The sequence below is a fragment of the Maniola hyperantus genome, chromosome 16 (genome assembly GCF_902806685.2).
Source record: "Maniola hyperantus chromosome 16, iAphHyp1.2, whole genome shotgun sequence".
Lineage (NCBI taxonomy): Eukaryota > Metazoa > Arthropoda > Insecta > Lepidoptera > Nymphalidae > Maniola > Maniola hyperantus.
Window position 1 is genome coordinate 7,401,681 of NC_048551.1, and position 16,474 is coordinate 7,418,154.

The window sequence follows — 16,474 nt, forward strand, 5'->3', positions numbered from 1 at the left end:
GAACCGCCTAGCTGAGCGCGCCGATTGAATGAAACACATTTTTCCGTGGAAAATGCGACGCGACGTCATCAGAATGCCAGTTGGTGGGCGGATAGATTGGCTTGTTTATAAAACTTGATGTGTGATTAGTGGCGATATTTACAAGGTCTGTCAAGGTCCGATTTGCCGAATTTTAGGGTTCCATACCTTAAATGGAAAAACGAACCCATATAGGATCACTTCTTTTTCTGTCTGTCTATCTGTATGCCGTGTCTGACAAGAAAAGAGAATCAAAACCTATACGGTACATCCCGTTGACCTAGAATCATGAAATTTGGCAGGTAGGTAGTTTTTATATCACAAGTAAAGCCAATTTTTTTCATAGTAGGTAAAAATATACTTACAAAAACAAAAAATACAGTTTTATCTGTTTCATTAACTCATACTATTGAAACCGTGATTTGCTAAGTAATAGCAACGACAGCCTTTGTTAGTAAGGAGGGCAGGGTACAGTACCTACTACATAAGTTTGGTACTGCCTTTCTCTCTAAGTAGGTATGATATGAAAACTGAAACTGAGACCTGAAAATAAGAAAATTTGTTATTTCATTATTTTCAAAGATATAAAAATTAAAACAGAAAAGAAAAGGAGAAACTGATTGAGTGACTTAACCAATATACATACAGCCACAAAATCAGAAGCTTCTTGACCACTAAGTAGTAAGTACCTATCGATTTAGGTTTTTAAAATCCCGTGGGAAGTCTATGATTTTCTGAGATCAAAAGCAGCCTAAGTATGTGTCCTTCTCCGGGATGCAAGCTATCTCTGTAACAAATTTCATCAAAATCGGTTAAGCGAATTGGCCGGGAAAAGCTAACAGACAGACAGACACACAAACAGACAGAAAGACATATTTTCGCATTTATAATATTATTAGTATGGATTATGAGGGTTTTATTAAAAGTTTTAGATTTCATCTGCACTTAAAAAAAGATTTTACCTAGGTACTTATAATGTTATCGAAATAATATTTTTTACTAATGCGTAATCTTTGATAGGTACTAACACGTAGAAGGCGGGGAAGTCATCGTTCAGAAGTGGGTGTGAGCTGCTTTATCGCCGACCGAAATAGCGCACATCTGCTCAAATTAATGTATTTCTTTCTTTCATTTGACATTCTGTGGTTTTTATTTGCACTTTTGAGCATTGCATCACACATTATTATCTCATTAAGCTTTTATATCACTATGGTTCATACCTACTGAACTTTACCTACCAACACATAAGTCTACCAGGCAGACTGTTGAGACCATCGATGTGTTGAGACGAGTTTTATTTAACCGAAATCATGGTCTATTTTATTAAAAAAAAAAAACTGCCATGCTCCTTCCAGGTTAGCCCGCTCCCACCTTAGACTGCATCGTCACTTACCATCAGGTGAGATTGCAGTCAAGGGCTAACTTGTATCTGAATAAAAAAAATAAAAAAAAAATTGTATCGTTACAAAGAAAGCAAAATAAAGTTACGATTAGTACAGGAAACTGATAGCTCGGCCTGGTGCGGCCATGGTGGTAGGTAACATGCATTGCTTACAAGTGATTTTTTCAGCTGAACCTACAGCTTTTATACCTAGTTGAAGTGTTAAACAACATTTTTTTTAAAAGAATATTACCTAGCCATGTTAAATGACTAATATTCCCCTTTCCTCTCCAATTAAGCGTCAGGCTTGTGCTAGGAGTAGGTACGACAATAGTGCAACGGGCGGGGTTTGAACCGTCGACCTTTCGGTTTTCAGTCCACTCCTATACCGGTTGAGCTATTGAGGCTCTAACATTAATTGTTAAGTCACGGTTATCCTACAATTGACGAATGTCTAATAGTTAGGGAGGCGAATAGGGGAATTTTCGGTAATACTCGAGCGTGGCAGTTTCATATATGAGAGATACCTTAGACCTAATAGAACAACCTTGTAAAGTATTTAGCTCTATATGTAGTGACGCGCGCCTAGGATAGACGATCAGATTAGTAAAAAAAATTCGATAGTCTGAAATACTCGAGCGCGTCAGATTAAGATATTGGGGGTTGATTTTAGTGTTTTAAGATTAAATTTAACTAATCTGACGATAAGTCCTTGACGCCGCCGAGTTATAGGGTCGCGAACTGGTAAAAAAAACGTTAATCCGGCATTCTCGAGCGCGATTTTTTTTATTTTGATTTTGAAGAATATAATCTAAAACTTACTAAAAATACAAAATCTGCCGGTTTCCGCATGACCGGAAGTGTGGAGGAGCCATTTCGTCTTCCGAAAAACGCGTTGCGGCATATAAGTCGCGAACGATACATTTTACCAAAAAAAAGTTTAAATAAACAAAAAAGGTAATTTTATTTTACACAAAAAAGGTCTCTTTACATTTTTGTCCAAAGTTAAAACTTTTTGACTTGAAGTATCATAAAAACTCAAACTCCCGGTTTTTTGAGAATATCTCGAAAACTGAGGGTGTTAAAAAAAGTAGATATGAAATAACGATAATTAAATTATGTGACTTTTATTATATCTCAAATTTTTTTTTCTAAAGCTTCTCGACAATTTTCGTGGACTCGGAAAAAGTTACGCGTATCTGTATACAAAAGTATCATTAACATGTACAGTTTCATGTAGGTATGTATATTAATTAATAGCCTGTTGATCCTCAAATTGTTTTTTGGACGTACCGTAAGCAAAACGAAGTGAAGAATTGAAGCAAAAAAGAGGAATTTGCCATAAACATGTAATAGAGACTGAGCGCTTCGCGGAAATATGCCGTCCTACCAGTATTTTTCCTTAATTTCGCAACATTGATGGTGGGGGAAGAAGCGGTAGAAGGGAATTTTCGGTACACCCTAATATATATATATATATATATATATATATATATATATATATATACGTTTATAAAGACATTACACTCAGCAGGAAAGAATTGTGGATGAGGAGCCACAATATGAAAGTTCCAGTGAAGAAGAAGACGATGAATTGTATTGAGCAAAAATGTAAAGGTCATACATAACAATACAAATATAATACTATTTTTATAACATTTCATTTTTTTATACGATAAATAATACAATTCGTACTACATTTCATCTTCATTTACGTTGGTTGTATCTATCGCTTTATTGTCATTCTTAAATTCCCCGTTTTATCAAGGAGAAAGAAAGGAAAAAAAAGAAACCAAAAAACCTTTTTCGGTCAGATTAAGAGAACCCACCAACATTTTTGTCAGATTAAGAAAATATGCTTTCAGGATACCGAGATAAACCTCCCCTATAAAAATCTGACGCGCTCGAGTATTTCGAAAAAACTTTATTTTTGCATTTTCAAAAATTCATCGTAACTTATCGTCGCGCCGAAATCGTCAGTTTTTTTAAAGGGAGCTTCCTTGGGGCCTACTCAACACCCCTTCCGAAAATCTGACGCGCTCGAGTAATTTTTTTTTTCTTGCATTTTTGAGTACTTTATATGCCTACCCCCACCACGCAAACCGGCAGATTAGTATACCGTTGTTATCAGAGGCACTTGGGGCATACGTAGTATGAATATCTGACGCGCTCGAGAATGCCCAAGTAACTGTTTTTCTTCAACATTTTTGAAAAACCGTACACGCCAAACCCACCGCTAAAATGGTTTTTACCATACGAGCTTTTCATTTCGAAATTATTTTATCTTTCGATTTTGATAGGTCTCGACGGCGCCGTTGAATTACGCCATTTAGCTACCTCGCCTCCCTAACTATAAACAACAATGTTGCATGGAAACTGTCTTGCTTGTATGGTATATGTATAATTACCTAATTACATATTGTAACATTTTTTAAAGAGGAACTGCTGAGTTTCCTGCCGGCTTTTCTCAGTAGAATCTGTGCGTTCCGAGCCCGTGACATGATATCATAAGTGGCATGTTGTCCGACATGATCTAACAATGAAATTAATTTCAAAGATTAATTATTAATATCATTTCATTTAGTTTATTTTAAATGGCTGAGCCACACAGACAAACATCTGTTTGAATGTAGACAGATGAACTGAACTGGTCAAAACTAAGAAGGTTATTTTTTTTACTTTATAATCCTAAGAAATGGACTAGCCGACTAAACACCCCATTAACCGTAGAGCTATTGACACTTCTTGTTTATCGTCCTGTATCTACAATTTACCTACATCCTACATACTTACCTATTTTATAAAGCGGAATGTTGCTTTTACTTGATTCGGCAGTTATTGGGTGCTCATGCGCAGAGTGTGCGGTCGCCATTCAAGGAACATCCCTCATTGTCCCATTGTCCGTCTGTCAGTGGCATCCCAAACAAGTATTCTCTCTAGGCAGTTGAAAAAATCAATGTTTACCTTTATACTCGAGCACATATTTTTATACAGAGTATAATAAGCACCGTTTACAGAATCACGCTTGTCCACAATGCCCATAATGTGGGCTGGTATTAAAGGTGTGATAAATGGACGCGGCTATCTATGGCTAATGATGGTGGTGAAACAAGGAAGTATTTCACATTCAAGAAGAATACTTATTACAAAGGCGTAGGTAGGTACTGTATGTGAATGTATGTATCTAGGTAGATATGTATGTACTTACCTATTTACAAGTTATAGGAAATTTATCAATAGGTATAGATATTCTAATATATTACAAGATTATGACTAATGTCGTTCGTTATCAAAAATATAAGGGCTTGTTTTAATGGGACTAATATGATACGACAAGCGCATTTTATTCATCTATATTTAGTGAGTAGTTAGGTATTTATTTCAAAATCTTTATTTATAAACGTAATTTATTATCATGTATTTATTATCATGTATCAAAATTTTGCGAATAACAAATAAAAAAATAAAAAAACCGACTTCAATAACCACCAACACTAAAAAGTAAAAAATAATTTAATTTATTACCCAATATATTATGTATATAAGAGTTATTGTAGTTCTTTAGTAATATTTATTGGAGCCGGTGCCAATTAGCCGCACGAACCGTCTCTCTACTCTTCATAGTGTTTTGCGACTCCACATTTTTTTTTTGAATTTTTTTTATTTCACAATTTTTAGTGGCCTCATCGTACTAAAATATGATATGCTTGGTTAAAAACCTACTGTTTCAAAGAATCATTTTAAATCGGTTCATATTTGGCGAAGAAATCGCGTAACAAACATACAAAAAGACATACATTCGAATTGAGAAACTCCTCCTTTTTTCAAGTCGGTTAAAAATATGCTATGCCTGGTTAAAACCCTACTGTTTACAAAGCTATTACACTGATCGCGAGCAATTTACTCTTATTAATTGAGGAGTTCCGTTCTCCATCTCCGAAGATATTCATCAGATCTTTACCAAATTAAAATGGGACCACCTCGAGGTATGTCCTACAAAACAAAAAAAGAATCATCAAAATCGGTTCATAATTGACAGAGTAATCACGTAACAAACATACAAAAAAAAAACATACAGTCGAATTGATAACCTCCTCCTTTTTTTGAAGTCGGTTAAAAATGAAATGGAACCCGTGATCTAAAATTGATAATAATCTGTGGGTATGATCTTTTGAACTGATTTTCTTTCAATGATTTCCATCGGTACGCGAGATAATGATGAAGCTTAAAAATAAATTGACCGTCAATAAACGGGAGCAAGTTTGTATTAAGGCGAAGGTCGGCGCAGTTGGCACACGACGCGATTTTCGCTATTCGGCGCACGATTATGTTTAGTCGATTTACAATTTAATTATTAAATTTAAATATTCCACTATCATTATCGTGAAAGAAACGTGTTTAAATATTGTTGCAAACACAAGTCTTGTTACTTAAAATCCGCTTCTGGCAATCGTTATGCTTTTTTTATTATGTAAAATTACGTAGCAGAGTGAGTCTGTTGTTTGTTCTGACATGAAATGTACCTACTTACAATACAATTGAAGTTATGAGACTAATTAAAAAACATAAGCCTATCTGTTAATCGAATTGATCGAAACGGAAACATGATCTTTTCCAAAAATGCTTAATTTGGTAGAGCTTTCGCTGCATTCCAGTCGTTTGAAAATTGAAAACTTCCTTTGTTTATAGTTCAGTTCAGCGAATATATAATAATAGTAGATATTATAACATTTGTACTTCTTTCAATTTCGGTATTATTAAGTTCCTAATAATGATTTGTTTCGTTTTAAGAGTTTTACTTAAAAAAATATTTTAATACTAGTTTTTCTGCGCTTAGGTTTCGCGAAATATTACATACGTATCAAACCAGCGTCAGAGAATGTCCTGTGACTATATAAGATTCAAGTTATCTCTGTGCGAAATTTTGATCACTGAGCCATCAAAGAAACAGACAGACATACGCGTTTATTATCACTATCCATATTATAAATGTGAAAGTCTGTTTTTTATTAGTTTGTCATTCAATCATGCCGCAACGGGACAACGTACCAGCGTGATTTTTTGCATAGAGTAAAAGATCTGGAGACTTGGAGAGTAACATAGACTTTTATCGAGGAAAATCAATGAGTCCGCACGGGATTCTTTAAAACCTAAATCCACGCGGACAAAGACACGTGTATCAGCTGGTCAACACATCCCCTTTACACCACACCCACCGCTTAGGTAAGTGCGACTCTTTGGGAACCCACCTATTCTATAATAATAACAATACTTTCTTGCGGTTACACTTTAGCACGAGAGTGCACTAGTGCTCTGAGCACACTGGGTGGTCAGGGCTCATTGTGATGGAATGTAAACAGGCCACCACAGTCCATAGTCTCACCGGACGTTTCCGTGCGGATATCGGAACAATCGGATCTAAGAGCTTTGTATGGCCGTATTAAAATTATGAAAGTTTATGCCCGTTTGCAATTGCAAGAAGATTCTGAGATACATTCTCTTTCAGTCCTATAGGTAACCTTTTATTTAACGCGTTTTTCTTACTTATCTATTAAATTAGATACGAGTCCACATTCCTCACTCTTATCTATATATTAAAACTAGTATTTTGCTCGCTGCTCGAGCTGCTAAAGCAGCTCTCGAGGTCTATAATGGCCATTTTGAACAATTTAAAAAAGTCATACATTTTCTATGAAAAAAAAAAATCCGCCATTTTGAATTTTTTTTCCATCCATCGAGTAGACCTTCGGACCCTGATCATCTCTTGCTAAGAAACCACTCTTCCATCTTTCATACCCTCCGAGATGGACGCCGATGAAATTTGTATGGCGGCCATCTTTTTTTCACAATTTTGATTTTTTTTTTAAATTTTTGGCAATTGGATGAGGTTTCGAATGACATTTGGTCGAGCACCTCCCACCTATCTTCAATACCTCGAGCGTGCCCTTCACCCGTCTCCGAAATCCTCAATCATCAGCTACCTCCATCTGTTGCCCTAAAGGAATCTTTATCTTCTATATGAAACCATAAGTGAAAAAAATAAGTTTCATACAAAATTTTACAGGAGGAAATTTTTTGAAAATCTCGGCCGCCATCTTGTTTTTCCAATTTTTTTCACTTTTTCTAAAAATCGTTTGCTAATATCTAAAATAACTGCAAGTTTAAACAAAATCGGTTGGAAAACAAAAAAGTTACAAAAGTCAGGTCGGCCGCCATCTTGTTTTTCTGAAATGTCATAATTTTTCCCTAGTCAAATCCCACTCCTGAACATATCTCCCATACATTATTATATCATTTTCTGTCTCTTTCTAGGAGAACAATTATGTCAATGAGTGAGTCAGTGAGTGAGTGAGTGGTAATTGAGCTATATATAGTATAACTAGTATTTTGCTCGCTGCTCGAGCTGCTAAAGCAGCTCTCGAGGTCTATAATGGCCATTTTGAACAATTTTAAAAAAGTCATACATTTTGTATGAAAAAAAAAAATCCGCCATTTTGAATTTTTTTTCAATCCATCGAGTAGACCTTCGGATCCTGATCATGTCTTGCCAAGAAACCACTCTTCCATCTTTCATACCCTCCGCGATGGACGCTGATGAAATTTGTATGGCGGCCATCTTTTTTTCGGAATTTTAAAAAAAAATTCAAATTTTTGGCAATTGGATGAGGTTTCGAATGACATTTGGTCGAGCACCTCCCACCTATCTTCAATACCTCGAGCGTGCCCTTCACCCGTCTCCGAAATCCTCAATCATCAGCTCCCTCCATATGTTGCCCTAAAGGAATCTTTGTCTTCTATATGAAACCATAAGTGAAAAAAAAAAGTTTCATACAAAATTTTACAGGAGGAAATTTTTTGATAATCTCGGCCGCCATCTTGTTTTTTCAATTTTTTACACTTTTTCTAAAAATCGTTTGCTAATATCTTCAATTGTTGCAAGTTGTAACAAAATCGGTTGGAAAACAAAAAAGTTACAAAAGTCAGGTCGGCCGCCATCTTGTTTTTCTGAAATGTCATAATTTTTCCCTACTCGAATCCCACTTCTGAACATATCTCCCATACATTATTATATCATTTTCTATCTCTTTCTAGGAGAACAATTATGTCAATCAGTGAGTCAGTGAGTCAGTGAGTGGTAATTGAGCTATATATAGTATAACTAGTATTTTGCTCGCTGCTCGAGCTGCTAAAGCAGCTCTCGAGGTCTATAATGGCCATTTTGAACAATTTAAAAAAAGTCATACATTTTGTATGAAAAAAAAAAATCCGCCATTTTGAATTTTTTTTCATCCATCGAGTAGACCTTCGGATCCTGATCATCTTTTGCCAAGAAACCACTCTTCCATCTTTCATACCCTCCGAGATGGACGCCGACGAAATTTGTATGGCGGCCATCTTTTTTTCGGAATTTTAAAAAAAAATTCAAATTTTTGGCAATTGGATGAGGTTTCGAATGACATTTGGTCAAGCACCTCCCACCTTCACCCGCCTCCGAAATCCTCAATCATCAGCTCCCTCCATATGTTGCCCTAAAGGAATCTTTGTCTTCTATATGAATCCATAAGTGAAAAAAAAAAGTTTCATACAAAATTTTACAGGAGGGAATTTTTTGAAAATCTCGGCCGCCATCTTGTTTTTCCAATTTTTTTTACATTTTCTAAAAATCGTTTACTAACATCTACAAGAGCTGCAAGTTGTAACAAAATCGGTTGGAAAACAAAAAAGTTACAAAAGTCAGGTCGGCCGCCATCTTGTTTTTCTGAAATGTCATAATTTTTCCCTACTCGAATCCCACTTCTGAACATATCTCCCATACATTATAATATCATTTTCTGTCTCTTTCTAGGAGAACAATTATGTCAATGAGTCAGTCAGTGAGTGAGTGAGTGAGTGGTAATTGAGCTATATATAGTATAAAGCTATATATAGTATAACTAGTATTTTGCTCGCTGCTCGAGCTGCTAAAGCAGCTCTCGAGGTCTATATTCGCCATTTTGAATAATAAAAATTTTTGTATGAAAAAAAAAAATCCCGCTATTTTGAATTTTTTTCCATCCATCGAGTAGACCTTCGGACCCTGATCATCTCTTGCCAAGAAACCACTCTTCCATCTTTCGTACCCTCCGAGATGGACGCCGATGAAATTTGTATGGCGGCCATCTTTTTTTTCGGAATTTTGAATTTTTTTCCAAATTTTTGGCAATTGGATGAGGTTTCGAATGACATTTGGTCGAGCACCTCCCACCTATCTTCGATACCTAAAGCGTGCCCTTCACCCGTCTCCGAAATCCTCAATCATCAGCTCCCTCCATATGTTGCCCTAAAGGAATCTTTGTCTTCTATACGAAAGTATTAGTGAAAAAAAAAAGTTTCATACAAAATTTTACAGGAGGAAATTTTTTGAAAATCTCGGCCGCCATCTTGTTTTTCCAATTTTTTACACTTTTTCTAAAACATGTTTACTAATATCTTCAATAGTTGCAAGTTGTAACAAAATCGGTTGGAAAACAAAAAAGTTACAAAAGTCAGGTCGGCCGCCATCTTGTTTTTCTGAAATGTCATAATTTTTCCCTAGTCGAATCCCACTTCTGAACATATCTCCCATACATTATTATATCATTTTCTATCTCTTTCTAGGAGAACAATTATGTCAATGAGTCAGTCAGTGGTAATTGAGCTATATATAGTATAAATAACTAGTATTTTGCTCGCTGCTCGAGCTGCTAAAGCAGCTCTCGAGGTCTATAATCGTCATTTTGAATAATAAAAAATTTTGTATGAAAAAAAAAATTCCGCCATTTTGAATTTTTTTTCAATCCATCGAGTAGACCTTCGGATCCTGATCATCTCTTGCCAAGAAACCACTCTTCCATCTTTCGTACCCTCCGAGATGGACGCCGATGAAATTTGTATGGCGGCCATCTTTTTTTCGGAATTTTGAATTTTTTTTTAAATTTTTGGCAATTGGATGAGGTTTCGAATGACATTTGGTCGAGCACCTCCCACCTATCTTCAATACCTCGAGCGTGCCCTTCACCCGTCTCCGAAATCCTCAATCATCAGCTCCCTCCATATGTTGCCCTAAAGCAATCTTTGTCTTCTATATGAAACCATAAGTGAAAAAAAAAAGTTTCATACAAAATTTTACAGGAGGGAATTTTTTGAAAATCTCGGCCGCCATCTTGTTTTTCCAATTTTTTTCACTTTTTCTAAAAATCGTTTGCTAATATCTAAAATAACTGCAAGTTTAAACAAAATCGGTTGGAAAACAAAAAAGTTACAAAAGTCAGGTCGGCCGCCATCTTGTTTTTCTGAAATGTCATAATTTTTCTCTACTCGAATCCCACTTCTGAACATATCTCCCATACATTATTATATCATTTTCTGTCTCTTTCTAGGAGAACAATTATGTCAATGAGTCAGTCAGTGAGTGAGTGGTAATTGAGCTATATATAGTATAACTAGTATTTTGCTCGCTGCTCGAGCTGCTAAAGCAGCTCTCGAGGTCTATAATGGCCATTTTGAATAATAAAAATTTTTGTATGAAAAAAAAAATTCCGCCATTTTGAATTTTTTTTCCATCCATCGAGTAGACCTTTGGACCCTGATCATCTCTTGCCAAGAAACCACTTTTCCATCTTTCATACCCTCCGAGATGGACGCCGATGAAATTTGTATGGCGGCCATCTTTTTTTCGGAATTTTGAATTTTTTTTCAAATTTTTGGCAATTGGATGACGTTTCGAATGACATTTGGTCGAGCACCTCCCACCTATCTTCAATACCTTGAGCGTGCCCTTCACCCGCCTCCGAAATCCTCAATCATCAGCTCCCTCCATATGTTGCCCTTAAGGAATCATTGTCTTCTGTACGAAAGTATTAGTGAAAAAAAAAAGTTTCATACAAAATTTTACAGGAGGAAATTTTTTGAAAATCTCGGCCGCCATCTTGTTTTTCCAATTTTTTTTACATTTTCTAAAAATCGTTTGCTAATATCTAAAATAACTGCAAGTTTAAACAAAATCGGTTGGAAAACAAAAAAGATACAAAAGTCACGTCGGCCGCCATCTTGTTTTTCTGAAATGTCATAATTTTTCCCTAGTCGAATCCCACTTCTGAACATATCTCCCATACATTATTATATCATTTTCTATCTCTTTCTAGGAGAACAATTATGTCAATCAGTGAGTGAGTGGTAATTGAGCTATATATAGTATAATAACTAGTATTTTGCTCGCTGCTCGAGCTGCTAAAGCAGCTCTCGAGGTCTATAATCGTCATTTTGAATAATAAAAAATTTTGTATGAAAAAAAAAATTCCGCCATTTTGAATTTTTTTTCAATCCATCGAGTAGACCTTCGGATCCTGATCATCTCTTGCCAAGAAACCACTCTTCCATCTTTCGTACCCTCCGAGATGGACGCCGATGAAATTTGTATGGCGGCCATCTTTTTTTCGGAATTTTGAATTTTTTTTTAAATTTTTGGCAATTGGATGAGGTTTCGAATGACATTTGGTCGAGCACCTCCCACCTATCTTCAATACCTCGAGCGTGCCCTTCACCCGTCTCCGAAATCCTCAATCATCAGCTCCCTCCATATGTTGCCCTAAAGCAATCTTTGTCTTCTATATGAAACCATAAGTGAAAAAAAAAAGTTTCATACAAAATTTTACAGGAGGGAATTTTTTGAAAATCTCGGCCGCCATCTTGTTTTTCCAATTTTTTTCACTTTTTCTAAAAATCGTTTGCTAATATCTAAAATAACTGCAAGTTTAAACAAAATCGGTTGGAAAACAAAAAAGTTACAAAAGTCAGGTCGGCCGCCATCTTGTTTTTCTGAAATGTCATAATTTTTCTCTACTCGAATCCCACTTCTGAACATATCTCCCATACATTATTATATCATTTTCTGTCTCTTTCTAGGAGAACAATTATGTCAATGAGTCAGTCAGTGAGTGAGTGGTAATTGAGCTATATATAGTATAACTAGTATTTTGCTCGCTGCTCGAGCTGCTAAAGCAGCTCTCGAGGTCTATAATGGCCATTTTGAATAATAAAAATTTTTGTATGAAAAAAAAAATTCCGCCATTTTGAATTTTTTTTCCATCCATCGAGTAGACCTTTGGACCCTGATCATCTCTTGCCAAGAAACCACTTTTCCATCTTTCATACCCTCCGAGATGGACGCCGATGAAATTTGTATGGCGGCCATCTTTTTTTCGGAATTTTGAATTTTTTTTCAAATTTTTGGCAATTGGATGACGTTTCGAATGACATTTGGTCGAGCACCTCCCACCTATCTTCAATACCTTGAGCGTGCCCTTCACCCGCCTCCGAAATCCTCAATCATCAGCTCCCTCCATATGTTGCCCTTAAGGAATCATTGTCTTCTGTACGAAAGTATTAGTGAAAAAAAAAAGTTTCATACAAAATTTTACAGGAGGAAATTTTTTGAAAATCTCGGCCGCCATCTTGTTTTTCCAATTTTTTTTACATTTTCTAAAAATCGTTTGCTAATATCTAAAATAACTGCAAGTTTAAACAAAATCGGTTGGAAAACAAAAAAGATACAAAAGTCACGTCGGCCGCCATCTTGTTTTTCTGAAATGTCATAATTTTTCCCTAGTCGAATCCCACTTCTGAACATATCTCCCATACATTATTATATCATTTTCTATCTCTTTCTAGGAGAACAATTATGTCAATCAGTGAGTGAGTGGTAATTGAGCTATATATAGTATAACTAGTATTTTGCTCGCTGCTCGAGCTGCTAAAGCAGCTCTCGAGGTCTATAATGGCCATTTTGAACAATTTAAAAAAAAGTCATACAAAAATAAATTCCGCCATTTTGAATTTTTTTTCCATTCATCGAGTAGACCTTCGGATCCTGATCATCTCTTGCCAAGAAACCATTCTTCCATCTTTCATACCCTCCGAGATGGACGCCGATGAAATTTGTATGGCGGCCATCTTTTTTTCGGAATTTTAAAAAAAAAATCAAGTTTTTGGCAATTGGATGAGGTTTCGAATGACATTTGGTCGAGCACCTCCCACCTATCTTCAATACCTCGAGCGTGCCCTTCACCCGTCTCCGAAATCCTCAATCATCAGCTCCCTCCATATGTTGCCCTAAAGAAATCTTGGTCTTCTATATGAAACCATAAGTGAAAAAAAAAAGTTTCATACAAAATTTTACAGGAGGGAATTTTTTGAAAATCTCGGCCGCCATCTTGTTTTTCCAATTTTTTTTACATTTTCTAAAAATCGTTTACTAACATCTACAAGTGCTGCAAGTTTAAACAAAATCGGTTGGAAAACAAAAAAGTTACAAAAGTCAGGTCGGCCGCCATCTTGTTTTTCTGAAATGTCATAATTTTTCCCTACTCGAATCCCACTTCTGAACATATCTCCCATACATTATTATATCATTTTCTATCTCTTTCTAGGAGAACAATTATGTCAATCAGTGAGTGAGTGAGTGGTAATTGAGCTATATATAGTATAACTAGTATTTTGCTCGCTGCTCGAGCTGCTAAAGCAGCTCTCGAGGTCTATAATGTCCATTTTGAATAATAAAAAATTTTGTATGAAAAAATAAATTCCGCCATTTTGAATTTTTTTTCCACCCATCGAGTAGACCTTGGGATCCTGATCATCTCTTGCCAAGAAACCACTCTTCCATCTTTCATACCCTCCGAGATGGACGCCGATGAAATTTGTATGGCGGCCATCTTTTTTTCACAATTTTGAATTTTTTTTCAAATTTTTGGCAATTGGATGAGGTTTCGAATGACATTTGGTCGAGCACCTCCCACCTATCTTCAATACCTCGAGCGTGCCCTTCACCCGTCTCCGAAATCCTCAATCATCAGCTCCCTCCATATGTTGCCCTAAAGGAATCTTTGTCTTCTATATGAAACCGTAAGTGAAAAAAAAAAGTTTCATACAAAATTTTACAGGAGGGAATTTTTTGAAAATCTCGGCCGCCATCTTGTTTTTCAAATTTTTTTCACTTTTTCTAAAAACCGTTTACTAATATCTGCAAGACCTGCAAGTTGTAACAAAATCGGTTGGAAAACAAAAAAGTTACAAAAGTCAGGTCGGCCGCCATCTTGTTTTTCTGAAATGTCATAATTTTTCCCTACTCGAATCCCACTTCTGAACATATCTCCCATACATTATTATATCATTTTCTGTCTCTTTCTAGGAGAACAATTATGTCAATCAGTGAGTGAGTGGTAATTGAGCTATATATAGTATAACTAGTATTTTGCTCGCTGCTCGAGCTGCTAAAGCAGCTCTCGAGGTCTATAATGGCCATTTTGAATAATAAAAATTTTTGTATGAAAAAAAAAAAATCGGTTGGAAAACAAAAAAGATACAAAAGTCACGTCGGCCGCCATCTTGTTTTTCTGAAATGTCATAATTTTTCCCTAGTCGAATCCCACTTCTGAACATATCTCCCATACATTATTATATCATTTTCTATCTCTTTCTAGGAGAACAATTATGTCAATCAGTGAGTGAGTGGTAATTGAGCTATATATAGTATAATAATAATAATATAATAATTAGCTTATCAAGTAATGTTGGATGGACATACCGACATGAATGGACATAGCTTAAACTTCACACGAGTGACTTAGTCATTTCGATCATTTGAGAAGCCTCATCATTACTTATAAGTACCTACTAGTGCCTAGTCACATACATATACCTATCTATAATTTACCCATGTCACGACAAAGTCAATAGTAGATACTTATGTAGGTATAGTTTCTCTGTTAAATAAGCTTTGAGGGCAAGGTAAAACTGACACATCTGTTACCCAAATCAATAGGATTCGTGCGCTTTGTCTAACTAGCGTTTCTTCTCAAACAAAAGGATGAACAAGTGTTGAAGACTTCATAAACTGTAATAACTGTGCCATCGTGGGAACCGAGTGGGCAAAGCATTCGCATCCGGACAATTACCTGACTAACAAATTTTTTGCCTTGTAAAACACTCTAGAACTAAATAGACTATTGAAATGTGCGTTAAAAGTGTCGGATTTGATACTCAATGACTAAGAAATTATTCATCTCGAGCTGAATCACTCATTGAAATCAAAAACCCGGTATTTGACTGAATCTGCGGATAGATGTCGAAAATTACCATATTATTAACATTTACTTACGTTAGGTACCTATTTATCTACATAATATAATTGTGGAATTATTATTTTTTTGTACCTTAGACCTATGTATATAAGTACCTATCTACCACTTTATTACTAAATAATTTTTGTGTAGGTAAAACACTATCATAAAAAACTGGCTGGATTGAGAACCACCTTCTTTTTGGAAGTCGGTTAATAAACACTTTATTACTTCTATTACTTCACCCCACATAGGTACGAGTAGATACATCATTTAAATATTAATAATTTCTCTCTAGGGTATTCGGATCGCAGCAAAGACAAAATCTGCTAAAACACTAATAATATGTCTAGGCTAAGATTATCACTAATACCTATTATAATGTTTTAGCAGATTTTGATGAAATGCTTAGTTGCTCGTCTACAGACTAGTTACTAGTCTGTAGTTGACCAACTAAGCATTTCATAAAATAGATGAGAATTCTCTTAAAATATTGATAGCAATAAATTCAAAATATACCTAACATACTTACCCTGTTATCCACGCTTATACCAAGCTTAAATTTGCAGGACACTTTCCTCAAAAAGGATGAATGAATGCGTAAAATATAAAACGATCGCATAGTAAAGTATGAACTACCTGCGACTTGTGAGTAGCCCGTAGTGGTCCAAGTTGTAGAATAAGTATGACTTACGAATGAAAGTCGCTTGAATGAATGAACGATTGGGCAGAAACTTCCGTTTATTCAATAAGCCGGACCCAATCAATTTCACGCATCACGCCGTTGCATAAAACTAATCACAAATACGAGTATCCAGGGTTACGTATTGAAGAAATTCGCCACAATGTTATATATTCTGTGACAATGTTAAGGTGATGGAATAACAAATTACATGTGTGAACGCCTCCTGAGAATAAAAAGAATTCTAACAGTGAA

At 35.7% G+C, this 16,474-nt stretch overlaps 1 long non-coding RNA gene across 1 annotated transcript; it reads right to left on the bottom strand.

The window, feature by feature from the left end:
- Positions 1-519: 519 nt before the first annotated feature.
- On the bottom strand, positions 520-16,200 carry LOC138403424 (uncharacterized). The gene is made up of 3 exons (XR_011237696.1): positions 16,177-16,200; positions 708-805; positions 520-561 (listed from the first exon to the last, which is right to left on the bottom strand). It is a non-coding gene; the product is annotated as an uncharacterized lncRNA (long non-coding RNA).
- Between the last annotated feature and the right edge of the window lie 274 nt (positions 16,201-16,474).